This window comes from Lepidochelys kempii, chromosome 2 (genome assembly GCF_965140265.1).
Source record: "Lepidochelys kempii isolate rLepKem1 chromosome 2, rLepKem1.hap2, whole genome shotgun sequence".
In the NCBI taxonomy this organism is placed as follows: Eukaryota; Metazoa; Chordata; order Testudines; family Cheloniidae; genus Lepidochelys; species Lepidochelys kempii.
Window position 1 is genome coordinate 194,694,821 of NC_133257.1, and position 26,499 is coordinate 194,721,319.

The 26,499-nt window shown below is 42.0% G+C and overlaps 1 long non-coding RNA gene across 2 annotated transcripts in view; it reads right to left on the minus strand.

Annotated features, from left to right (window-relative positions):
* Nucleotides 1-1,928: 1,928 nt before the first annotated feature.
* LOC140907427 (uncharacterized) overlaps nt 1,929-26,499 on the minus strand; it is a 42,464-nt gene continuing 17,893 nt past the window's right edge. Inside the window, exons 2-4 of one of the 2 annotated variants that reach the window (XR_012157498.1) lie at nt 11,738-11,897; nt 8,432-8,652; nt 1,929-2,455 (exon numbers count right to left, since the gene is read on the minus strand). This is a non-coding gene — a long non-coding RNA (uncharacterized lncRNA). Of the gene's footprint in view, nt 2,456-8,109; nt 8,653-11,737; nt 11,898-26,499 lie in introns of those variants that run through there. The other variant, XR_012157497.1, reaches the window with a different exon arrangement.

Genomic DNA, 26,499 nt, shown 5'->3' on the forward strand with positions numbered 1-26,499 from the left:
TGCTCCTCTGTGCAAAGGGCTACCACAAAGTCTGTGTCCCACTCAAGTCCCATTTAAGTGTTCAAAATAGGATTTAAGTAAGACTTGAGTGGTACTTTGCACATGGGAGCATTTCAGCATAGGTATATTATGGTCCAATCCTCAATGAGGCAAAATTTCCATTAAGTTCAACTTCCACGTGAGTAAGAGCTAAAAGATCTGGCCCTTTACTTGCTTTGAAATATTTATGTAACCAAACAAAATGTCCCAGAGTAACTGGTTGATGCAAAGTACTGATGTGCTTGCATGAGAAGTTTATGTGTATCATATGTTTCAGAGTAACAGCCGTGTTAGTCTGTATTCGCAAAAAGAAAAGGAGTACTTGTGGCACCTTAGAGACTAACCAATTTATTAGAGCATAAGCTTTCGTGAGCTACAGCTCACTTCATCAGATGCATATCGTGGAAACTGCAGCAGATTTTATATATACACAGAGAATATGAACCAATACCTCCTCCCACCCCACTGTCCTGCTGGTAATAGCTTATCTAAAGTGATCATCAGGTGGGCCATTTCCAGCACAAATCCAGGTTTTCTCACCCTCCACCCCCCCACACAAATTCACTCTCCTGCGGGTGATAGCCCATCCAAAGTGACAACTCTTTACACAATGTGCATGACACTCAAGTTGGGCTATTTCCTGCACAAATCCAGGTTTTCTCACATCCCCCCCACCCCCATACACACACAAACTCATTCTCCTGCTGGTAATAGCTCATCCAAACTGACCACTCTTCAAGTTTAAATCCAAGTTAAACCAGAACATCGGGGGGGGGGGGGGTAGGAAAAAACAAGAGGAAACAGGCTACCTTGCATAATGACTTAGCCTAAGACTTTCCTCTTGTTTTTTCCTACCCCCCCCCCCCGATGTTCTGGTTTAACTTGGATTTAAACTTGAAGAGTGGTCAGTTTGGATGAGCTATTACCAGCAGGAGAATGAGTTTGTGTGTGTATGGGGGTGGGGGGGATGTGAGAAAACCTGGATTTGTGCTGGAAATGGCCCACCTGATGATCACTTTAGATAAGCTATTACCAGCAGGACAGTGGGGTGGGAGGAGGTATTGGTTCATATTCTCTGTGTATATATAAAGTCTGCTGCAGTTTCCACGATATGCATCTGATGAAGTGAGCTGTAGCTCACGAAAGCTTATGCTCTAATAAATTGGTTAGTCTCTAAGGTGCCACAAGTACTCCTTTTCTATTTGTATCATATGCATCTGAACAGCACTTTGCATCCTGCAACCTTGCTACCTTGTTCCTTGACAAAGTGATCTGAGATGCAGAAAATTGAAAACATGTACATATATTAAATCTGTAGCCTTGAATAGACATTGGTCCTTGAGAATTTTCATTCTCTATGCTTTTCAATAAACTTACCTGTTTCATTCTGTGGGGGAAGTAAAAACTGAACATTTGATACCCTAGTGCATTTGAAACTCTAGTGAAGCCAGTGGTGTTCATTGAGAAGTGAAACTAACAACTCTCCTAACATGAATGTTAAATAAATGAAAAAAGAGAATTTACAGAATATTATTTGTTTGTTTGTGGTAGTGCTTATGATGATCTACACGTTTTTCCAGACATTCAAAGAGGAATGGGTCCTCCCTGAGGAGCTGTTGAAGTGTTTTCTCCAAAGATATAAACAAACTTGTCCATCTCCTACCCCTTCCACCAACTTAGTGTTCACCCTTTACTCTGTTATACTATAACATTTGCAAGCATTTTATTGATAGGGCAGTAAACTAAAAGGGGATACTGTATTTGTATTGCTATCTAGATTTTACCAGATTTTCCCACAGCCAAAAAATGAGTCTCAATAAGAGTTCTCAAAGCAGACTTTGTGCCTCCATATGGGAAAGAAAAATCTTAACATACTTTTTCATTCCAAGCATTTTATTTTTTAATTTTCTAAAGATGTTTCAATAATTTTGAAGCATTTTTTCCCAATGCCAAACCTAACATAAGGCTGGCTATATTTTGTAGCAGTCATGCACTTTGCTAGAAGGCATTTGAATATTCCAGTTAGGTTTTGTTGTTGTTGTTGAGATAGAAGAGGCTTTGTTTATTTACTATTTTACCAACAGATTGATCCTCTGTAAAATTCAGCGCCTGGTGTTTTGTAATACACATTTGCAGATCACGAGTGACATCCACATTTTTTGTTACTTATGTGGAAAACCAACAGGGAATCCATAGTTATTGACTCCCCTTATTCTGGGGGCCAAATCATAAGGTCCTTACTCCAGATGGCTTCAGGATCTTTGCATGTGGCACTTTATGATTAATATGTTGTTCTTTTTGGCCTAGGTTTTAACATGCCCCGTTTCATAATATAATTAAATCCGTTGTTTGTAGCTCTGATCAATTCAGGGTGGAAAGCTTTAGTAATAAAGTGTTTTTTCCTCAGGCAAGAGCACTGCAGAGTTAAAAAAAAAAACAAAAAAAAACATAGTATCTTCAGTTTATTTTCCAAGTTGCTAATACAAATAGAATTCAATGCATTTCCCTGGAAATCCTATCAGCTTCTCGATAGAGGAACGTACCAGATCATATTTGTATTCTAAACAGTCCAGCATCCTAACCTTTGCCAGTGGTTAATATATGTGGCTTCAGAGGAATGAGAGTTGTCCCCAGATTTTGATGCAGTCATCAAAATGCAATATCAAGATATTTTGCCTTGTAGTTCTTTGTGGCTGCATTTGGCCAGCATATATTCCCTTTTTGTAGTTTCTAAGGGGATCCTGGCAGTTCAAGTACATTTGCTCAGCTCTCCTCATGCTAACTTATATTTATCAGCCAAAATGGGAATTAGCATCCGTGTTCAGCACATTGTTCACATTCCCTAAGTAAGATAAGACTCACTAAAATGTGGACTAAATCAAATCCCCATGCAGTTTCCTGAAGACTATTATAGCTCTGGAGCCAAAGGTTTAGGATCACTGACTGTTGCAATGTTTTAGGACCCTATGTACAGGGGCAGGGTGATTCTGCTGACTCATCTTGGCATCCAGACCAGGTGCATTGTCATCAGATCCAATAATCATAGAAATGAGAGATGTAGAGCTGGAAGTTTCAGAGTAACAGCCGTGTTAGTCTGTATTCGCAAAAAGAAAAGGAGTACTTGTGGCACCTTAGAGACTAACCAATTTATCTGAGCATGAGCTTTCGTGAGCTACAGCTCACTTCATCGGATGCATACTGTGGAAACTGCAGCAGACATTATATACACACAGAGATCATGAAACAATACCTCCTCCCACCCCACTGTCCTGCTGGTAATAGCTTATCTAAAGTGATCATCAAGTTGGGCCATTTCCAGCACAAATCCAAGTTTTCTCACCCTCCACCCCCCCCCCCCCACAAACTCACTCTCCTGCTGGTAATAGCCCATCCAAAGTGACAACTCTTCACAATGTGCATGATAATCAAGGTGGGCCATTTCCAGCACAAATCCAGGCTTTCTCACCCCCCCCCCCCCACTTTTTTCCCGGGGACACACACACATACACAAACTCACTCTCCTGCTGGCAATAGCTCATCCAAACTGACCACTCTCCAAGTTTAAATCCAAGTTTAACAAGAATGTCTGGGGGGGGAGGGTAGGAAAAAACAAGGGAAAATAGGCTACCTTGCATAATGACTTAGCCACTCCCAGTCTCTATTTAAGCCTAAATTAATAGTATCCAATTTGCAAATGAATTCCAATTCAGCAGTTTCTCGCTGGAGTCTGGATTTGAAGTTTTTTTGTTTTAAGATAGCGACCTTCATGTCTGTGATTGCATGACCAGAGAGATTGAAGTGTTCTCCGACTGGTTTATGAATGTTATAATTCTTGACATCTGATTTGTGTCCATTTATTCTTTTACATAGAGACTGTCCAGTTTGACCAATGTAAATGGCAGAGGGGCATTGCTGGCACATGATGGCATATATCACATTGGTGGATGTGCAGGTGAACGAGCTGGAAGTGACTCTCAGACTCAGACTTTCAGGTCAGAAGGGAGCATCATGATAATCTAGTCTGACCTCCTGCACGCTGTAGACCACAGAACCTCACCCACTCATTCCTGTAGTTGGCACCATAACCTCTGTCTGAGTTACTGAAGTTCTTAAATCTCGATTTAAAGACGTCAAGTTATAGAGAATCCACCGTTTACTCTAGTTCAGACCAGCAAGAGATGTGTACCCCATGCTGCAGAGGAAGGTGAAAAACCCACAGTGTCTCTGCCAATCTGACCTTGGGAAAAATTCCTTCCCAACCCCAAATATGATGATCAGTTAGACCCTGAGTATGTGGGCAAGAGTCATCAGCTAGACTCCTGGGAAAGAATTCTCCGTAGTAACTCAGAGTCTCCCCCTGTAGTGTCCATCTCTGCCACTGGAGATATTTACTAATAGCAGTCACAGATGGGCCATATGCCACTGTAAACAATCTCATTGTACCATCCCCTCCATAAACTTATCAAGCTCAGTTCTGAAACAAGTTAGGTTTTTTTGTCCCCACTACTCCCCTTGGAAGGCTGTTCCAGAACCTCAGCCCTCGCATGGGTAGAAAATTTCATGTAATTTCAAACCTAAACTTGTTGATGGTCAGTATATATCCATTCATTCTTGTGCCAACACTGGACCTTAACTTAAAAAACTCCTCTCATTCCCTTATCCCTCTGATGTATTTATAGAAAGCAATCATATCTCCCCTCAGGCTTCATTTTGTTAGGCTAAACAGGACAAGCTCCTTAAGTTTCCTCTCCTAAGGTAGGTTTTCCATTCCTCCGATTATCCTAGTAGCCCTTCTCTGCACTGTTCCAGTTTGAATTCATCTTTCTCAAACATGGGAGACCAGAACTGCACACAGTATTCCAGATGAGGTCTCACTGGTGCCTTGTATAATGGTAAGAACACTTCCCTATCTCTACTGGAAATACATTGGGTGATACATCCCAGGATTGCATTAGCCTTTTTCACAGCTACCACATATTGGTGGTTTATAGACATCCTGGGATGGACTAACTCACCCACATCTTTCTCCTCCTCTCTTGATTCCAACTGATACATCTTCAGCTTGTATCAAAAATTCTTGTTATTAGACTCTGAGTGCATAAGCTCAAGAAATTATCAAGTCCAGCCCCCTGTGCTGTAATAGGACCAAGTAAACCTAGACCATCCCTGGCCCCAGGTGTTTGTCCAACCTATTTTTAAAAACTTCCAATGATGGGGATTCCACAACCTGCCTTGGAAGCCTATTCCAGAGCTGAACTACCCTTATAGTTAGAAAGTTTTCCCTAAAATCTAATCTAAATCTCCCTTTCTGAAGATTAAGCCTATTACTTTTTGTCCTACCTTCAGTGAACATGGAGAACAATTGATCACTGTCCTCTTTATAACATACCTTAACATATTTGAAGACTATTATCAGGCCCCCTTCAATCTTCTTTTCTCAAGACTAAACAAGCCTAGTTTTTTAACCTTTCCTCATGGATCAGATTTTCTAAATCTTTTATCAGTTTTGTTCCTCTCATCTGGACTCTCTCCATTTTGTCCACATCTTTCCTAAAGTGTGCCATGCAGAACTGAACATGGTACTCCAGATGAGGCCTAACCAGTGCCAAAGAGAATGGGACACTTACCTTCTGTGTCTTAACTATGACCCTCCTGTTAATGCACATCACGAAGATATTAGCCTTTTCCACAATGGCATCCATTGTTGACTCATATTCAACTTGTAATCCTCTATAGCCCAGATCCTTTTCAGCAGTACTACTACCTAGCCAGTTATTCCCCATTTTGTAGTTGTGCATTTCATTTTTCATTCCTAAGTGAAGTACATTTCAGTAGGCTTTTATTGCATTTCATCTTGCTGAATTCAGACCAGTTCTCCAATTTGTCAAGCTCATTTTGAATTCTAATTCTGTCCTTCAAAGTGCATGCAACCCCTCCCAGTTTGATGTAATCTGCAAATTCTATAAGCATACTCTCCATTTCATTATCTAAGTCATTAATGAAGATATTGTATAGTATCAGACCCAGAATTGACCCTTGCAGGACCCTACTAGATATGCCCTCCCAGTTGGACAGTGAACCACTGATAACTACTTTTTGAGTACTGTCTTTCAATCATTTATGCATCCACCTTATAGTAATTTTGTCTAGACCACATTTCCCTAGTTAGCTTATGAGAATGTCATCTGGGACTCTCTCAAAACCCTTACAAAATCAAGATATATTACATCTACTGCTTCCCCACTAGCCACTAGGCCAGTAACTCTGTCAAAGAAGGACAGAGTTTGGGTTTGGCATGATTTGACAAATCCATGCTGGTTAGTCCTTATAATCTCACCTGTCCTCCAGAAGTTCTCAAAGATAATTGCTAACAGTTCCAAGATTGCTTTAGCTAGTTCTGTTCTAAGATGAAATTCAACAGGCCCTATCAACTTGAATACATCTAATTTATCTAAATATTATTTAATTTGTTCTTTCCCTATTTTGGCTTGCATTTCTTCCCCCTTGTTGTTAATATCAATTGTGTTGAGTATCTGAGTACCATTAAACTTTTTAGTGAAGAGTGAAGCTAAGTAAGCATTAAACATCTCAGCTTTCTTGATGCCTCAATTATTAGCTCTCCTTCCCTGTTAAGAGGACCTATGCTTTCCTTCATTTTCTCTTGCTTCTAATGCATTTAAAGAACCTCTTCTTATGGCCTTTTATGCCCCTTGTAGGGGCATATGTTAGGATATAGATATTCAGGCCTGTCTGTAAAGGCCTATACTCTAAGAATTTAGGTGTATTGTTATCACTTGGCTAGTGATAGAGGTATAAAAGAAAGAATCAAAACCACTGTCTGCCAGTGTAAGGGCCTTCTCTTACTGTGACAGTTTGTGGCCCTGTGCTTAGGCTAAGGCCTTTGGCTAAGCAGCAGAGGCAGCCATAAGCTGGGAAGCGAACAGTCACATCCTCACATTCCAAACTAGTCACATTGAAATAAGGTGCTATTGGGCTGTTAGGCACTATCAGGACAGGATTGTATTCCTATCACCTCCAGAGAAAGGGAAGTGCCTAGAAAATGTAAAAGGAAACTTAGTTTGATAGCATCCTGTCTGGCAAGAACTCACTTATCAATAGCTGGGATGTGAAATCCTCACTTCTGTATTGTCTTGTCATTATAGTTCCCACTTTGCTGTTGTTTGTCTGTATAATCTCTGTCTGGTTCTGTGATTGTTCCTGTCTGCTGTATAATTAATTTTGCTGGGTGTAAACTAATTAAGGTGGTGGGATATAATTGGTTACATAATCATGTTACAATATGTTAGGATTGGTTAGTTAAATTTCAGGAAAATGATTGGTTAAGGTATAGCTAAGCAGAACTCAAGTTTTACTATATAATCTGTAGTCAATGAGGAAGTGACTGGGAGTGGGTGGGGGTGGGCATGTGGGTGTGTGAGATGGGAACAGGGAATGGGGGTAAGAAAATTGGAATCATGTTTTGCTAAAGGGGGAAATGGGAACAGGGAATGGGAGTAAGGAAGTTGGAATCATGTTTGGCTAAGGGCAGGAATGGGAACAGGGACACAGGTGTAAGGCTTTGTGGTGTCAGACCTGGGAAGGAGGATACTAAGGAAGGAAACTGGAATCATGCTTGCTGGAAGTTCACCCCAATAAACATCGAATTGTTTGCACCTTTGGACTTCGGGTATTGTTGCTCTCTGTTCATGCGAGAAGGACCAGGGAAATAAGTGGGTGAAGGAATAAGCCCCCTAACAGCATAAAACTCATTTTGTACCTTAGCCTGTTGGATTTTGTTTCTATGTGCTTGTGCTATTCTTTTGTACTCCTCCTTCGTAATTTCTCCATGTTTCTACTTTATGTAGAATTTCTTTGATTTTCAGATAAATAAAGAACTTCTGATGGAGCCATATTGACCTCATACTATTCTTCCTATCTTTCCTTAGCATTGGGATAATTTAATACAATAATAATGTATATCAATAAAATACTTAATTATATAACACTTAATGGGTTTGATTTTTCTCTTCCATATGTAAATAAGAAATAACTCCATTTAAGTCAATGGCATTGCAGAGTTATACAACTGGTTTAATTGCACAGCGAATCAGGCCCTACAGCTTCAAAGTGCAATACAAGTATTAAGTAATTGATCTAAGTAATCCAAATAAGTGCAGTATGTGCAACCATGTTGCAGTTAATAGATTAAATTTCCTACCAAAATATTATGGGCTGGATCCTGGGTAAATCCACTGTGTAAATCCAGAGCAAATACACTCCAGATTGACATTGATATAACTGAAATCAGAATCTGGCCCCAAATGTTTGAATCTCAACCAAACATGTAATAGATCATCGAAGGAAGAAATTTTATGGTTCATTTGCCTCTCACCTGTCCCAGCAATAAAATATGCATCTGTCAAGAGCTGGGGGAAGGAAAAGGAAAGCCTCTGGCCTGCGTAGATTCCAGGTCCAGACGACAGCCAGGAGAACTTGTGTCTGAGAGGGGTTAAGTTCGGCTCTGTTCAAGTCTGTCATCTTACTGGGCAGTCTTTTGGTGCTGGCTGTTGAGGATTGGAGAGTGGGATGTTCATTGTGATTTCTGGTATTATCCTGTAATGACAGTAGCACATATTTTGCATTCTGTGTGTGGGATACTGTCCTTCCCTTATTCGGTGCTCAGAACCAGTGAAGAGATAAGAACTGACGCTTGAAAATCATAGTCCTATGACCCAGCTAGGATATAAGTAAGATGGTCTTACTGGGTGCAGAGAATCCAGCAGCGTGAAGTGGTTTTGCCTTGTCCAGCTGGTGCCCTACACTCTCCAATGCAATTCAAAACACAAAGCTGCTTCTAGACAGCATTGCTTTGTTATTCACTCAACTTTACGAGCCTTGTCACAGTTAATTGGATTTGTGACGTGTTCAGATGTTTATTTCTTGACTCCTCTGTCCTTTCCCCTTCACAACACACATGCACATAGAAACTACAGTGGACAAAATGTCACATGTGATTTAACACAGGACCTAAAAATATGCAGCCATGTATGGATGTGCAGTGAAAACTTTAAAATGTACAAGGTGCTGCATACTTAAAATATTTAATTCTGATACATATAAATATATTTTTCACTTAGCTTCTATTTGTGAATATTTGTACATGTGTGATGCTTTCCTTAGAATCATAGAAGGTTAGGGTTGGAAGGGACCTCAGGAGGTCATCTAGTCCAACCCCCTGCTCAAAGCAGGACCAATCTCCAATTTTTGCCCCAGATCCCTAAATGGCCCCCCTCAAGGATTGAACTCACAAGCCTGGGTTTAGCAGGCCAATGCTCAAACCATTGAGCTATCCCTCCCCCTTTTTTGTGACATTGTCCTTTTATTTAATTATATCCAGGGTTATCCAGGCACTCAAATACTGACTTTCTTGATCATTTTGGACATCATCACCATCCTGCCTGTCATTCTGGCCTATACCTTGGGCATCATCTTCAACTCGGATCTCTCTCTATGTCTAAGGGCTTGTCTTCACTAAGGGGTAAGTTGACCTAAGTTACGCTACTCCAGCTACATGAATAACATAGCTACATGAATAATGTAGCTGGAGTCGACATAGCTTAGGTTGACTTACCCTGGTGTCTTCATTGCGCTGCGTAGATGGGAGATGCTCTCTCCTTACTCTTCTCAGAGAAGTGGAGTACCAGGATCAACCGGAGAGTGCTCTGCCATCTGTTTAGTGACACCCACTGCGTTGACTGCAGCAGCGTGGATCTCCCCGGTAGTGAAGATGAGCCCCAAGACTTGCTGATTCTTTCTGCATTACATCAGAGGTATGGCCTTGCTTATCCATCCACAAAGTTAAAATCTTCAAGCTTTCATCATCTTGCATCTCAATTACTGCAACTTTCTCCTCTCTAGCCTTGAAAAATGCAATCTTTCCCTGTTCACGTCCACTCAGAATACTGCTGCAATAATAATTTTCCTAGCCTGTTGCTTTGACCGTTACCCCCTCCCTTTCCATTCCTCCACTGGGTCCCCCTTCTCTATTGCATCAAACATAAGCTGTTTGTATTCACTTTCAAGGCCTTTCATGGTCACTCCCCTCCCTTCCTATCATCTCTCATTGGCTGTTGAGCTGTGGATACCTGCCTCTGATCACCCACTTGTTAAATATTAAAACAAACACCTTCATGCTTTCTCCTACACTGTTGCATGCTCCCCATAAACATCTGCAAAGCTACCTCATTATCCACCTTCAAATCCCTCACCAAAACTCTCCTTAGCTGTGATGCCTATAAAAAACAACTCGGCTGATAGTGTGCGGAAACTACTGCCTATGACAGTGACCAGTGTTGTCTCATTGTTTACTTGTGCTCCCTCTTCTATCAAAAGTCACTTGTTGTCTCATGTCTGACACTTATATTGTAGGATCCTGGGGGGGCAGAGACTGTCTTTTTGTTCAGTGTTTATGCAGCACCAGCTCAATGGAGTCCTGGTCCATGACAGTAATATGGTAATACAAATAATAATGTATATAATCATCACTCTGTGTCATTCCGAAGCCTAGAATTTCTGCAGAGTCAGTGTAAAGTGACTGAAACAAGATAAGCATGGTTGAGGGATCTCTTTATTAGACTATCACCAGGTTCAATCATTACTGAGATTGATGGTCTATTACCATCCAAGTTTTAATTTCTCAACCATTTTTTGGCTTTTTTACCCACAAGATTTTACGAATTACACCCATGTTTTCAGCTACTATTAATGAATAATAAAATAATAATAATAAATGTCTAGAGAGATATTATTGCAAGTGTGTGCTATTTTGGAAAAGAAAACAAAGCACAGAAAATCTGAACTGGCTTTTTGCTTAAAAAAAAAAAATCTATAATTTATGGATTCTCTGAGAGAAACCTGTGATGTTAGGTAAGGCCACTGCCTACATCCATCACTTCATTATGTGTTCCATGTAATGATTTTCATTTACAGTTTATAAGCCCTGATTTAGACTTTGAACTCCACACTGAAAAATAGCTCTTAAAATTTTTACAAAGTGAATTGTGTATTACTTTTCACTACTAAGATACTTTGATGTCAAGATTTGTAAATAAGCAGAAAAACGAGGAGATTGGTAACTGTGTACAAGGGACCACATGAAGCCCTTTAAAGGAAAAAGTCACAAAGGAGTCACATCTACATACCGTAGGAAATCACTAGCAGATGTGCTAGACAGCAGGCCTTCAGAAGTGTATAATGTTATAAATACCTGTGTATCTGGTTACAAAATGTTTCAGACAGACTGGAAACCCATGGCTATCCCATAAGAACTGGTACATACATGAGAGCTTAGTGACACAAGCAATGTGACAATCATAATGGATGTAGCAAGACCCTGTGCAGATTCTATATTGTCTGGGGTTAGAACAATACTGGGGTTAGAACAATACTGAGTCATGCTTGTTACCAACACACCATCCATTCATGTATTTAATCAATATACACAAAGGGCTATACAGACCCATTTGTGTGTTTCTAAAAATGTGTGTTACCATTCCTGCATAAGTTTGGGTTTACATAATGAAATATAATGTTTACATAATGCAGTGTAGTACCAGTGTTACTAAAATATCATAGAGAGAGTGGGACTCCAATTCAGAAAAGCATTTAAGCAAATACATAACTTTACATTTGTACTTACCTCAGACTGAAGTCAGTGTGATGGTATTACCCCCAGGGTGCTACCTGTTGTACTGGGGTACCACTGAGCCTGCCTGTTCTGCCAGCCTGGGCTCCTTTATACTGCCCTGCTGAGCCAGGTCCTCAAGCCTCCTCCAGCACACACACAGGGACACACCCACCTGCAGAAAGACACAGACACTGAAATCAGCTCTGCATGGGAAGACTCAGTTAGGGAATCGCCCAGCACTCAAGTGCACTCCCACTCTGGAGAGTAAACCCAAAATTGTATTGTGTTGTGCTGCACAGAGAAGTGTACAGCATAAGCTAATTGAATTTTGCTTCCTCCCTCAATGTGGAGAAAGATATTTCCCCTCCCCCCGTTATGAATTCCACAAGCTGGCTTTAGAATGAGGGCATGGCTACACTTGCAGATGCAGAACTCTTTGAGTTAAACCAGCCTTCGTAGAGCGCAGTAGGGAAAGTGCTGCAGTCTGTCCACACTGACATCTTCAAGCGCACTGGCATGGCCACATTTGTGCCATTTGCAGCGGCATTGGGAGGGGTGCATTATGGGTAGCTATCCCAGCATGCAAGTGGCTACAACATGCTTTTCAAATGGGGGGTGGGGTGGAGTGTGACAGGGAGTGTGTTGTGTGTATGTGGGGGGAGAGAGAGTGGGGTTTGGGGAGGCTGAGAGCATGTTAGCATTCTGTCTTGTAAGTTCAGACTGCAGCAGACCCCCTCTCCCCCCCACCTCTCTCTCTCTCACACACACAGCATTCCACACTAATGGTTGCTTTGTCCTGGAGCAGATAAGCAGCCAGCTGTCAGAAACTGAGCTTTCAAAGGCCATATCCACATTCCTACAGCCGATTCCAAACAATGACAAGAGTGGCCACTTGACTTAAGGGGATTATGGGACGTTTCCGGAGGCTGATCAGAGTGCAATAAAGCAACACCTCATTCACAATGGCGCTGCGGCGCTCCAGCGAGGGCGCAGCAAACGTTACTCCACTTGCTGAGGCGGAGTACCAGCAGCGCTGTAGCCGCAGAGTCAGATTACTCTATGTGCCTTGCCAGTGTGGACGGGTAGTGAGCTAGTGCGCCTGGGCTCCTTTATTGCGCTGTAACTCACAAGTGTAGCCAAGCCCTAAACAAAAACGAGTTAACTGCAAAAGGTTGATTTTAAGTGATTATAAGGGATAGCAAACAGATCAAAGCAGATTACCCAGCAAATAAAACAAAAACCTGTAATGTAAGCTTAAGACACAGAAGAAACTGGTTACAAGTCGTAATTTTTCACTCTAAATATTCTTTCACAGGCCAGACACCTTTTCCAGTCTGGGCTCAGCTCTTCTCTCCCCCTTTTGTCTTTGTTTCTTAGATGTTTCCAGCAGTCATCCTGGGCAGGAATTCAGTGAAGAATGCACCCTGATTAACTCACTTCCCTGCCTTAAATAGGATTTACATAGGGCAGGAATCCTTTGTTTCCCAGTTTGATCCCCACCCCCTATTAGTGGAAAAATACTAGTAGTCCAAGATGGAGGCCAGTATTAGGTGACATGATCCCATGGCCTGCAGTGTCAAAGCAGCCATGAGTCAAAGGTTGTTTGCAGCATCCCAGGAACGTGGGAGACCGCATTGGCAGATAAACACGCAAAAAATGTTATTAAGCATGAACAAGTTGACCTAGAGATCCCCTTAATCAAAAAGGAGCTAAGGAAGGAAAGGCAAGACTGGGCACATGAAACAAAGGGGGAAAATTCCATGAAATATCCCCAATAGTTGAAAATGTTGAGATAACCCAAGACCCTGAGAAGAAGAGCAAAGTGGCTGTGTTCAGAATTTTAACAGGTCATGGTAATATGTTTCTAATAAACAAACATAAAGGATAGACTATGCAAAACATAAGGTCCCCAAAAAAAAATACATCATCTCTGATGGAACTGTAAAGACTGTACAGGTAAATGGAGATATTTTAGATGAAAACTCAGAAGCCTTAAAGTAACAATATTATCTTTGAAAAACCTAGCCAGAATACAAGGAAAAACAAGGAGCCCAATTAAAAAGCTATTCTATAATTCTTTAAGAATACTGGGAAAGGTGACAGACTTAGGTTATAACCTATCTATGAGATTCAGTGAATGGCCTTTATAGACTCAGGAAGTGAGTCTGCTGCATCATAAAACCCAAGAAGAAAAAGAAGAAGGGGCTGGAGGGCTATCAGCTGGGGGCTGTGGTTGGGTGAGGGACTTGACTGGAGAACCAGTTGGAGTGAGGGAGGGCAGAATGTCTGAGAAGTTGGGGAGATACAGGCTGAAGGAGGCTGCTGATCCTCAGGACTAGGAGGGAGGACAAAGAGATGGAAGATGTAATTAATGATACTGAATCTAGTTTAGAAAAGGTTGGAGGTGGATGTCAGGGAGGAAGACTGGTTACAGGTTAGGAAAAAGAAAAGGGTGTATCTCCCTGATCCAGAAGAAGGAGCAGCAAGTAGGAGGACAGACTGTGAAGAGCTACAAAAGGATCTCACAAAACTGGGTGACTGGGCAACAAAATGGTAGACGAAATTTAATGTTCAGAAATGGAAAGTAATGCACATTGGAAAACATAATCCTAACTATACATATACAATGATGGGTTCTAAATTAGCTGTTACCACTCAAGAGAGAGATCTTGGAGTCATTGTGGATAGTTCTCTGAAATCATCCACTCAATGTGCAGCGGCAGTCCAAAAAGCAAACAGAATGTTAGGAATCATCAAGAAAGGGATAGATAATAAGACAGAAAATATCATATTGCCTCTATATAAATCCATGGTATGCCCACACCGTGAATACTGCGTGCAGCTGTGGTTGCCCCATCTCAAAAAAGATATAACAAAGCAACAAAATAATGGAAAAGATGTTATGAGTGATACTGGGAATAACAGACATTACATACTGTTGATAGAGAAGGAGTGAACATAAGAAAAGCCATACTGGGTCAGACCAAAGGTCCATCAAGCCCAGTATCCTGTCCTCTGACAGTGGCCAATGGCAGGTGCCCCAAAGGGAATGAACAGACAGGTTATCATCAAGTGATCCATGGACCTATCTTCCATGAATCTAGCTAGCTTCCTTTTGAGCCCCATTATACTATTGGCCTTCACAACACCCTCCGGCAAGGAGTTCCCGAGGTTGACAGTGCATTGCGTGAAAAAATACTTTCTTGTGTTTGTTTTAAACCTGCTACCTATTAATTTAATTTGGTGGCCCCTTGTTCTTGTATCATGAGAAGGAGTAAATAACACTTCCTTATTTACTTTCTCGATACCACTCATGATTTTATAGACCTCTATCATATCCCCCCTTAGTTGCCTCTTTTCCAAGCTGAAAAGTCCCAGTCTTATTAATCTCTCCTCATACGGAAGCCGTTCTATACCCCTCATCATTTTTGTTGCCCTTTTCAGAACCTTTTCCAATTCCAGTATATCTTTTTTGAGATGGGGCAACCGCATCTGCACGCAGTATCAAGGTGTGGGCGTACCATGGATTTATATAGAGGCAATATGATATTTTGGAATCCTATAAAAAAGCAATATTGCATTTCTTTAAGAGTACTGGGAAAAGTGAAAGATTTTAATTCAAGAATTAATCTATGTTGTCTAGTGTTTGGCAGTCATAGACTCAGCAAGTGAGACTGCATCACCATAAAACAAAAGAAAAAGGAGAAGGAGGCTGCAGTCATTCCCTGGGATGAGGGAGGCCATTAGTGAGAATGAGGAAGTCCAGGGGAAGAGTAACCCCTGAGATCCTGTCCAGGAGTAAGGAGTCTAGTAAAGAGGCTAGAGGGGGTGAAGTAGCCATGGGCGGTTGAGTAGGTTTCTATGCAAAACCAAGAAGCAGACAAGGGAAGAGAAAGAGGCTGTGTAGAAAGGATCCTAGGAAAACAGCAACAGGGATGGGGACTGAGTAGACTTAGATTGTTGGTTATAGTGTCCCTGAGTTGGAACCCAGTGTAGTGGGCAGGCCCGGGTTCCTCTGCCAGCCATTGGTAAGGGGAATCCTGAGCTGGGGCTCAACACCATCTGGAGAAGGCATTTGGACAGCGGTCCTGCTGGACTTTGTAAATCCAGAAGGGGTGAACTAAATGGGGACCTGGCCACAGAGCCAAGTTACCAGAGGAGAGACTATTGCAGAGCAAGCACAGAACAGAAAGGGGCACCCAGTGCCACAAGAGCTACTTTCCCAGATCAAGACAGGCGGAGGCACGCTAGTGGCCAATATGTGAACCCTGTTACAAAACCACATTGTCCTCAGTGCCTAAAAGCTAGGAAATAAAGAGTTGAAGTCAACAGCCAGATCTTTGTTTCTCTAACTACCCCAATATAAAACTTACCAAGCCTCCCCTTACTACTATTCCTTCCACAGCACATTGTTAATACCCAAAGCTTCTTAAACTACCATGCAGCCTTAACACTGACAAACATACAAGAAGGACATATATGTTAACAGCACATATCTTTCTTTTAACTTACGATTTTCCTTTTGGATTTCTTAGGGAAAAAGGCAACTTGTAATACATCTCCTTTTTGTATATATATTGGAGTTAAGTATCCGGGGGTAGCCGTGTTAGTCTGTATCCACAAACAACGAGGAGTCCGGTGGCACCTTAAAGACTAACAGATTTATTCAGGCATAAGCTTTCGTGGGTAAAAAACCCCACTTCTTCAAATATGTGGAGTGAAAATTACAGATATAGGCATAAATGTATATTGGCACATGAAGAGAAGGAAGTTACCTTACAAGTGGAGAACCAATGTTGAAGGCCAATTCAGTTAGGGTGAATGTAGTCCACTCCCAATAATTGATGAGCAGGTGTCAATACCAAGAGAGGGAAAACTGCTTTTGTAGTGAGCCAGCCACTCCCAGTCTCTATTCAAGCCCAAATTGATGGTGTTAAGTTTGCAAATGAATTGTAGCGCCACAGTTTCTCTTTGAAGTCTGTTTTTGAAGTTTTTTTTGTTGAAGAATGGCTACTTTTAAAATTGAATGTCCAGGGAGATCGAAGTGTTCTCCTACTGGCTTTTGTATGTTACCATTCCTCATGTATGATTTGTGTCCATTTATCCTTTTACGGAGAGACTGGCCAGTTTGGCCAATGTACATGGCAGAGGGCATTCCTGGCACATGATGGCATATATCACATTAGTAGATGTGCAGGTGAATGAGCCCCTGATGGTGTGGCTAGGTCTTATGATGGTGTCGCAAGAGTAGATATGGGGACAGAGAAGGCAATGGGGTTTGTTACAGGGATTGGTTAGTGTTTCTGTGGTATGGTGTATGCCAATATATATTTATGCCTGTATCTGTAATTTTCACTCCATGCATCTGAAGTGGGTTTTTACCCATGAAAGCTTATGCCCGCCTAAATCTGTTAGTCTTTAAGGTGCCACCAGACTCTTCATTATATTGGAGTTAAGACTGTGTAATAGTTTACACAAGGAGACATACGTTAAAAGTAGTTCTCTTCAAAGAAATCCAAAAGTATATCTTAAAAGAAGCCTTCAAGCCATTGCTTACACCAGTGAATCAAAAAATCAGGAGTGAGTCCCCAGAAGTCAGTTGAATTACACTGATGTAAAACTGGTGAGATAGGTTCAGGCTTATAATATCCATATCCATCCAAGATAATTGTCCCAAATGTTCTGAGAGATGAAAACTTTTCAAAAGAGGAATTTAGTCCCATTAGCAGTAGGATGTGGGATTTTTATTTTTTGTTTTTTTACTTAAACTTTCAAATTAACCCAAGCAAACAAAAGATCTCTAAACATCAACAATTTTGGAGTACTTTTGGTTTTCCTTTGGTCATCAAACAATATGGAATTGAAACGTCAAAGAGTGAAAAATAAAGCTGAAATCCTGGATATTTTTCAAGCCTAAATTTCATCACAGCCGAGACCCTAATGCATCTTGTTGTCTTCCTCCAGGCATGGCACTGCCATCTTCTGCCAGCTACTTTAGGAGATTGAGACAATGTGAAAAAAAGATGAGTACAGTAGAGCAGAGTGATCTACTATAAACTAACCTCAATTTAGTGGATGGGAATTTTCATGAAACTGATAGCACCCAAAAGCTAGATTGGGCAAAAGCTAGATCGATGTCTCTGAGTATCAAACTGAGAACATGTGAAAGTTAATGAGAAGTATCAGAATTAACCAGTTCCTCAGCTGGGGTAAATCAGCTATGCTAATTTACACCAGCTGAGGATATGGCCCTTATGGTCTAAAGAAGAATGCATAACTAAAAGCCTCAAACATAAGCACAGGAAGAAATTGATTGGGTATCTGAAAAATTAAATCTAAACTGAGAGACATGTGCATAGCCTCAAAAGATAGAACAACTGATGCATTTGAGGAGCTAGCCACAATTTCTGCTAAAAGAGGGAGCTGCAGCCAGAAATGTATTCTTTAAAAGGTGAATGAGGACAGTTATAAACTTCCCAAAAGTGGGTGGTTTCAGCTCTGTTATGTATGTAGTCTTATCTGAACCATGTGCTTGTGAAATATGGCACAGCTACAAGTTATTTCAGTTACTTCCTGGAATAAACCAAACACACATTCCCCCTTAGGAGCCTGATCCTGTAAGGTGCTATGTGTCCTCAATTTCCAGTGAGTTTAGTGGGAGTTAAGGTTGCTCTGCTCCCCGCAGGAAGAGCTCAGCACCTAATTATATAGAGCCCCTGATATATTGTCAATAAGGAGCTCTGTTTTTGACTGTACACATTTTTCAGCTAATTCGGACATCTAAACAACACTCCCAAGGAGTGTGTCTTTGATATATGGCCAGTCACAAACCTCTTGAAGCTAGCAGGCCTGACAGCTGCCTTCCATTGAGGCTAAATGAGGGAGCAGTTACATACCTCTTTGTTTAGTGATAGCTGAAACAATAGAAGCTATCCACCAAAATCACAGAGCAGCATAGCAAGGCTGGAGTAAGAATTGAGCCATGTAGACTGAGAGGTTTTCCCTGGGGCCTGAATGCAAAGAGTGGGGCTGGATATTGTTTGGTGGAGCTGTGTGTGTCTGTGAGTGAAAAGCAGCCAGAGAAGGCAGCAAAGCCAAAGAGTCAGCAAGAGGAAAACTGGTAACCTGGACCTGAGAGAAAGAGCTTTTGATGCAGAATGCTGGCTGGAAAGAGGCTTAGAAGTGTATGTAAAGAATTATCCTGATATTTGATTCCTATTGTATTTAGAGAAACAGTTCTTTGTAAATAAACAGGATTGCATCAAAGAAATAACTATCAATTTATCCTCCTAACATTGAAACAACTGGCAAGACCCCAGATATTGGCTAACTGCTCTGGCTAAAATGGGGTTACAATAGTATGTCCATAGAACAGTGACTCAATTACACACGTCCATTTCTGTCACTCTGTGGCAGATGTAATATTGATGCTATTAATCATTCAGTGTCTTTTATTTAACTATGATTCAGTGCAAGTTGCTTATATACATGAGAAACATTTAAAAAAACCCTTTTGATTACCACATAGGAGAGGATATAACTGAATGGAAATTACATGTAAAAATGTGAGAAGAGACTGGCATCTTGTGACAATTGACAAGCCTCTCAAAAAGAAAGGCATGCCACACTCTTGGCCACTGGGGCATGTCACAGAATGGGTGGTATGCTGCAGCCAGGCAGACAGCTTGTGAATGTCTTTAGTTTCAATGAGTAACATGCCATGAAGGGTGAAAACGGTAAACTTAAATGTTGTATATTGTGATGAGGTCTGATGCTATGTTGCATTTATATAGAGCTCTTCATTCAAGGATCTCAAAGTTCTTTTACAAACATTAAGTAATTAAGACATACAACAACATTTTTGGAAAGTAAATATTATTGGGCCAGATTCTGGTCTGTGCTACAGCCAGTTGGTGCTACTGGAGTGGTGCAAAATGGCCATAAAATTGCCCTAAACTGGCAGCTGATGATTCCCTCAGCATGGGGACACTATGCCACCTTGTGTGCACTGCTGGTGGTAGGTGGCGTGACCAGAGAATGACCTCTACCTGTAATATCTCCTAAGGAGCCCACCACAAGCCAGGACAAGACAGATCATCCCTGAGACTGCTTTAACTTGTGCCAGGGATCAGGATAGCACAAAGGTGTCTTCAGAACAACTTTGCCTCTCTTTCCTCAGGTATGCTGAGTGGAGCTCTAGTACACCTGGGAATTTGGACCTTTATAATAATTCTAAGATACATTGGTATGGAATGGTACAAAGACTTCAAGGTTGATAATCAGGCCTTTCATAATGGATTCATAATGTTAAGCTGTTCTTGGCCTGGGGGTTTCCTTCTCCATTGTCTTTCAGCTTGCACATTCATTTACACCTGTGGAAAGTGGTTATAAACTGCTACCACATCAGAATGGTAGTATTTTACATCCACTTCGCATTAACTTTGCACAGGTGCAAATGACTGTGGAAGGTGCCAGAAGTGAAAAAAATCAAGCCTTAGATGTCAAAGCACCTTACTAAGTTGGAAAGTATTATTATCCCCATTTTACAAATGGAGAAACTGTGGCACCGAGAAGTTACAGTGCATGGTTTGCCCAGGAAGACACAGGGCGTCCATGGCAAAGTTATTCACAGAATCAAGGGTGAAATCCTGGCTGCACTGAAATCAATAGGAGCTTTGGTCTTAACTTCAGTAGGACCAGGATTTTACCCCAGATCTCTTGACTTTCTTCCTCTGCTCTATTTGCTGTATACAACATTGTCTCCTCTCCTAGTAGCAGAATCCATTCCTGCTCCCATATACTTGTCTCATGGGGCTCCGGCTGCCGGGCTGTTTCATTGCTGTGTAGGCTTCTAGGCTCCAGCTGGAGCCCAAGCTCTTGGACCCTCCCATCTCTCAGGGTCCTGAGCCCAGGCTCCAGCCCAAGCCCGGAAGTCTACACAGCAGTTAAACGGTCCCACAGCCAAGTGCCATAAGCTCGAGTCTAGCTGCAGTGGAGATTCACACTGTCATCACTCTGAGAGCTAGAACCTTGCTGGAGAGGACCCTGAAGGATGCCATCCACTGCCAATACGTGGAAAACCTGAAACGGAAGCCCGACCAGCACAAGGCATTCGAGGTGAAGTGCAAGTGGGACACCAGCAATCACTTCCTCCCTGGGGGGCAGCTTCACCTGATTTGCCAACTGGAGGTTCATCCATAGGGTCCAGCTCAACTGCATCCCACTGAACAGAGCCGTTCCTCATGGGAGTCGGGACAAGAGATGCAGGAAGTGCGGCTGTGCCAATGAGATGCTACCCCACGTCCTGTGTAGCTGCAAGCCCTATTCGAGAGCCTGGCAGCTGTGACACAACACCATTCAAGATCGCCAGGCCAGAGCCATCCCGCCACCTGTGGGGAAGGTTGCCGTAAACTCCGCCATCCCCGGAACTGACAGCCAATTGCGACCAGACATCGTCATCACTAACAAGGACTGGAAGAAGATCATCACGGCGGATGTCACAGTGCCGTTCGAGAACAGAACCCTGACCTTCCACAATGCCCGAGCTCGAAAGGTAGAGAAATATGCCCCTCTGGCCAAAACCTTGAGAGCTAAGGGTTACCAGCTAAGGGTTACACACACACTGATCGTCAGAGCCTTAGGCGCATGGGACCCCAGTAACAAGCGAGTGCTGAGAGAATGCAGAATCGGTCAACGCTACGCTTGACTGATGCAGCAACTCATGGTGTCGGACGCCATCAGGTGGCAGAGGGACATCTACATAGAACACCTCACCGGACATCGGCAATACCAGGAGGGATGAGCTGGAGTGCCGATGAGAAGCGCAGTCAGGAAAGTAACTGAAATACTTTCCTCATGGATTGTATTTTCTAAAGGGACAACCTACCTAATTCTCAGTGACTGAGGGATGATCTTCACTCATTGATATATTTTGCTTTCCACAACCAAATCTCTGTACAACTTTTCATGAGTGATGTACCCGAGTATTTGGATTCTGACATCTAAACTGCATTGTTAAATCTATTCACCTAAATTTGGGTTATTGCTGATTATGTACTCTGTGTATCATATGACTTTTAAAAAACTAACTTTGTATTTGTGGATAATCCAAGCACTATACCCAGACGTACAGACACTCTTTTCCCAACCTATTATATATATATTTTCACATTAGCTTTAATAAAAATTTTATACTCTCAGAGAGCAATTAGCACCTCAGAAGATCAGGAGTTAATCAACCTAACATTATGTGCTGGTGTGTACTGTGCACCTGAAAAAACTCAGATTTTAGTAGTCCATTTTTAAAATATGTTTCTTTCTGTAATATCAAAATAAAGAGGTTGCATTTATTGTGTGAGGACACACATGATATGAAAGGAGTTTCACTATATCAGACTGCGTTAACTCTCCCATGAAAATACATTATGAATACAGGTTCCAGAATTGCCTTATGTATTGAAGTCATAACAGGACATTCCATTTTGCTTTTATAAATCACAGTAGTTTTATTAAAGCACATATATTCACTACAGAATATAGCAACTGTCATAAATGACTACCCAAAGGCATAGTAAACATGCATCTCCAAAGCTACCTGGGATCAGTAAACTACACTACACTGTCCTTGAATGCTGTCATTGTGATTTTATTTAATAATCACACTTCTGAACTCCTAGCTGAGGTCTCTAACCTTTTGCTCAAGGGTGCACTGAATTCATTTTCTCTGCATGATTTAAAGAATGGTACATTAATAGGTACTCTTCCTGCTGCTGGCATAAAACCCACATACTCATGGAGCCTACTTGATATATATATGTTCCACAACCTTTTAATCCCCTCTCAATGCCTTTTATTCAATCCAAAAGTGAATACAAATAAAAAGAAAATTTCTACACAGCAAACTGATAATATACTTACAATGTAAGATGCAACCTAAATCACCAAAAACAAAGTCAGGTTAATTACACAGCACCATAAGTGTGCATAGGTGGAAGAAGTCTGAACAAGAATGGAATCTCTGTCCCTAAGGAATTTACAGTCTAATGGTTCAGTTCTCCTCATGCCAGAACTCTGTTCAACACAGGAGAGAGATGAGGCTGACAGGGAGCTGCAAGCAGTTCCCTGATCCTGCACTGCCCAACCTTGGTATTAGAGCAGTTGAGAAGCTCCTCTAACTTACCCCATTAATGCCCGTGGAGAAACATAGCAGAGTTCTGCTCCAGCATGCCCCCACTTTGCCAGCACACTTCCTCGCTATGGGTGAAGGAAAGCTGGTGCAGAAGCTGGTCCTGCCTCCTGCACCCAACATACACCAGTGGAGAGTTCCCCTGCCCAAAGGGGATTCTCCATTGGCTGGTTGTAGTTGAAATCTGTTCCGTTTGCAAGTGAATGTTACTAAGTGAACTAGAAAGACCTGATAATCTAGCCTAAGGGTTCTGATCCTATAAACTGATTTTTATGAGTGGACCTCTGCACCTCTGTGGAGCCCTATATTTTGATTCAGAGAGGTTGCCAAATTGTTACAGTGTTAGAGACGGAAAACTGAAAATTCTCCAATCCACCTCTGTCATAAAAGCATTAACTGAGGTTCCTGGAGCCAGAAGATGAAACATAAGAGCCACAAGATTAAAAATTAAGAGCACTGTATAGGGGCCCAGGGAGCCAGGAGAGGCACAAGAAGCCTCTTTCCGCACTGTTCAAACACTTTTGTACAAGGACCTGCCACAGTGACTCTTGGAGCAGAGCCACCGCTTCATACTAGTGCAGGGGTCGGCAACCTTTGGCACACAGCCCATCAGGGAAATCCACTGGTGGGCCGGGACGGTTTGTTTACCTGCAGCGTCCACAGGTTCGGCTGATCACAGCTCCCACTGGCTGCAGTTTGCCATTCCAGGCCAATGGGGGCTGTGGGAAGCAGTGGCGGCCCACACATCCCTTGGCCCATGCCGCTTCCTGCAGCCCCCATTGGCCTGGAATAGCGAATCGCGGCCTGTGGAAGCTGAGATCAGACAAACCTGCGGACTCTGCAGGTAAACAAACCGTCCTGGCCTGCCAGCGGATTTCCCTGACGGGCCGTGTGCCAAAGGTTGCTGATCCCTGTACTAGTACATGTTCTAGCTTTCCCAAAGCTGGCAGGGAAGGGTAAGGGCGGGATCATAGCCAGCGCTTCCTCCCCACTGGCTAGCAGAACTGGTTAGACTTGGAGGGAAAGGGAGCACCCACTGCACCTCTGAAGGGTTGGCAGAGCTACCATTGCATACACTCCTCAGGAGCTCCAGGAGGAATTCTAGAATATTAATATTAAAGATTCTGAGGCTCCCATTGCAGTGAAGCTCCTGTGCGTCACCCCCATCCCAATGCCTTTTAGGCATAATCCAGCCCTCTCTATTCATATTTCATCAGAATACATCAACATTCCTAAACATAATGGCCCAAATTTTCCTTGGTGTAATTCAATGAAAGCAGCTAGCCAGAGCATAGCACAGAAAAATTCCGCATGCACGGATTCATTGCAGGAACCAGTGAGACCATTTTGTGCAAGCCTGGCACTTCTGTGAAAAACAGCACTTTCATTAACGCACTGGCAAATAGCTGGATTTCTGTTTTCATCTTACATACCGTTCTTCCCTGGCATTTCTTGTAAAGTAAAACAAAAGCTGTGCCCCTCTGCTTCTCAGTGGACTGAGAAGTGAAAATGGCTTGTAGCTGTAAGAACTGCTTTCAATAGCACTCGCTTCTGCTAAATCTTCATGAAGGTTTAAGTAGATATGGGTAGTAACTTCTCACCAGTCAAAACAGCAGCAAACAGATTGTAAAATGTAGAGTAGGTACAGTTTTCAGTGTGTCATTAGAATCAGCTTGTAGTTATTTTTAACTACTTTGAAAGCTTAGCAGGTTGATACAGTTAATCTTTTAAAGGATTTGCAGGTATTCATAGCTTAATAAATAAGGATAGTGGAGTTAAACCAATAGAAGATTGTAGTCATCCAAAAAAACCAACAACCCCTCCCTCCCACTTTTGTGCACCAGTATGCAAAAACAAAAAAACCCCAACAAACAACAAAAATAATTTGATTATAAATCTTTTTAATAGCTTCTGGCAATCAGTCTCAATCAGTGGCATGTGCCAGAGAGTCTTGTATTCATATGAAATTCAAATGATAATTATACAAAATTATCAACAGAGTCTGTTAAATTAATGATCAAACCAGTGTATTTCTGTGTCTTCTCTCCTGTTCCAAGTGTTGCCTGATATATCCTCTGAGTAGCAGAACTGCACCCAGAGAAAACAGGAGAAAGCCATATTAACAAGCAAACACACCCACTAATGCAACATATAATGGACCCGTACTGACAAAAACTGCTTTTTGATTGTGGAAAAAGAAAGGATCAGACTAGTTTTAATTGCTGAGATCTGCTTGTATTCTCTCCTTCATAAAGAGCTTCCCAAGGTAAGAGAGGTTTAGGACTAGAATGACTGGGGTGCTGCTGTAATGAACGGTATTCACTGGCAGATTTGTACAGGTAAATTTGCTCAGCAGCTACCTAGTTCTATCACTATTATTTATATAGAACCAAGAATGAAAAATATTACAGTGATAACAGAAGTCAATGTTGCTGTCCCCAAATGCTTATAATCAGAGCTCTGCTATTCTTGGATACTTGGGCAGTTGAATTTGTCACCAAATCCACCACTTGAGCAGAACTGTGCAGCAGGTTTGAAACTTCCATTTAGAAAAATGTCCAACTCTTATGGTTGCAATAATAACCTCACAAATGTAAACTGAATGTAAATCAATGCTATGCTAAATGCACAGGTCTTCACAGAGCCTGAAACAGCTCCCTGAGATGGGTGAAGCGCACCCAATCATCTCAATGGGGTAGAAACTCGGAAACCTAGTGATGACAATTTTGTGATATTTATATCACTGCTGACCATTTTGGTAAAAACAGGTCACTAATGTATTAGTGGAACATATGGAGGTACATAAGCATACTCATCTTCAAGTTTCTAAGAGCTGCCAGAGAAGGAGAGAAATGTAGGCAGAGCAGTAGGAGCGGAAGATGTAGTGCTCACAAGTGGCTCTGCTTTTTTGTGTCCTTTCTCTAGTACTCCCATGTTCTACTCACCCCACCATCTAGTCCACATTGATTAGCTGGCCATGCACTCCCTCCCTTCTTCCTGGCTGCGAAGGCTCTGTTGCAACCAGCAGACTTGCTCTTGTCAGCCGTGCTACTACATAATGCTGCACAGCATCAGAGAACAAGGCCTCAGGCTGCCTGCCACTGACTTAACTGAGCCGACAGTTCACTTTCACATTGGCTTTGGTTAGAAATGGCTTGTCTACACATGGAGTTATTCCTGATTAACTATCCCCAGTTAACTTCATATGTAGACATTCTTATAATCCTAACTCATTTTGAGTTGGGGAGGTTGGGTCCAGGAATGGGCACAAGAGTAACTGATTGATCAGTGGAACCTGTCCTAAAAAAAGGGAAGAGGGGACAGTTTGTAACCTTGAAGGGGACAGCAGCACAAATAATATTTAAACTTTTAAAGAAAGTCTTGGGGAAGGAGTAGGACTCCCAACCCCTGGAAATAGGAACAGCCCTAGGTTGAGAGGTACTGCCCAAGGGCAACATCGGGACATCCTTTCCCCCAGAAAGACTCACTGGGTGGATAAATGATCCACTGTAGGAGGTGATGTACTATGAGGTAGGGGAGGAATGGCCATTAAGGCAGAGACCCACACTGGAGTGACACAGACCTCTGC